Here is a 973-nt window from a genome sequence, read left to right as displayed (position 1 = left end):
GAATCCTGGTTAGTTCATTTTCCTATGCTTAGTAATATGCTTAAATTCACCGTGTCGCCACATCTGATCTGAGGCTGTGGTCGGGGGGAGCACAAAGCTCGGAGCAGCTGGCTTCGGGCCCGTACAGGAGGTTTCCCCAGCTCTGTGCCTTTGGCGCAGCAGTGTGCACTGAAGCCCACATGGTTGCAAGGCCTGTGCTCCATGACCATCCTGCGCCGGCAGCCGCCGGACACCACAGACAGCCACACACAGTATGGCAGGTGCCCTGGGGTAGGGTGAAGGTCTGCCAGGCATTTTTAAGGCCCGCTGCTGCCGCCACCACCACCACATCATCCAGGGCACACCGGCTACCCGGCCCTCCCGAAACCCGCATGAGGCGGGGAAACTGGGGAGGCAGGGACGTGCCGGCAATGAGCCTGCGCGCCAGGTCCAGGGATCCTGCGACGGTGCTGATCGGGGGCTGACCTTAGGGGACGAAGGGAACGGGGTCCTTGCGACAGCCCCAGCCGTGCCCCTGGGAGGGGACCCTGGGGCAATTGATGTACAAGCGACCCCCAGACAGGGGTATCCCCAGGAGGAACCCGGGGCCGCATGGTGCATTCGAAGTGTTGATCAATGTGTCCTGCAATTCACACTAATTCTCGCAGTTAGCTGCGTTCTTTATTTACACGTGAGCCGAGTGATCCACCGCCAAGAGTCACAGGCAACTTTTTTTGTTCCAGACGTCAGCCTTACCCTGCCGGAGCAGGAGATGCCAGGGGGAGGCAGTGCTTCCTGTGGCGCGACAGCCCAGTGCCCTGTCTAGCTCGGCCAAGACCATTGTGGTTTAAAAAATCCAAGCGCTCAGTCGGGGAAACCTGCACAGCGCTTCCCAGGGGGATGAAGGCAGGCCGCTCCACCACCGGCCCACCTGGCCCGATCCACTCATCCTTCCCCAACCCCATCCCCTCCCCTTTTGGGGGTGGCATGGGGG

General features: G+C 61.0%; 1 non-coding gene across 1 annotated transcript; it reads right to left on the bottom strand.

Annotated features, from left to right (window-relative positions):
- Window positions 1-548: 548 nt before the first annotated feature.
- LOC138526682 (5.8S ribosomal RNA) lies at window positions 549-699 on the bottom strand. Its single transcript, XR_011283711.1, has one exon. It is a non-coding gene; the product is annotated as a 5.8S ribosomal RNA (ribosomal RNA).
- Between the last annotated feature and the right edge of the window lie 274 nt (window positions 700-973).

This window comes from Ambystoma mexicanum, chromosome 7p (genome assembly GCF_040938575.1).
Source record: "Ambystoma mexicanum isolate Mex_15411 chromosome 7p, UKY_AmexF1_1, whole genome shotgun sequence".
Lineage (NCBI taxonomy): Eukaryota > Metazoa > Chordata > Amphibia > Caudata > Ambystomatidae > Ambystoma > Ambystoma mexicanum.
This window is presented reverse-complemented; position numbering and strand designations above follow the sequence as displayed.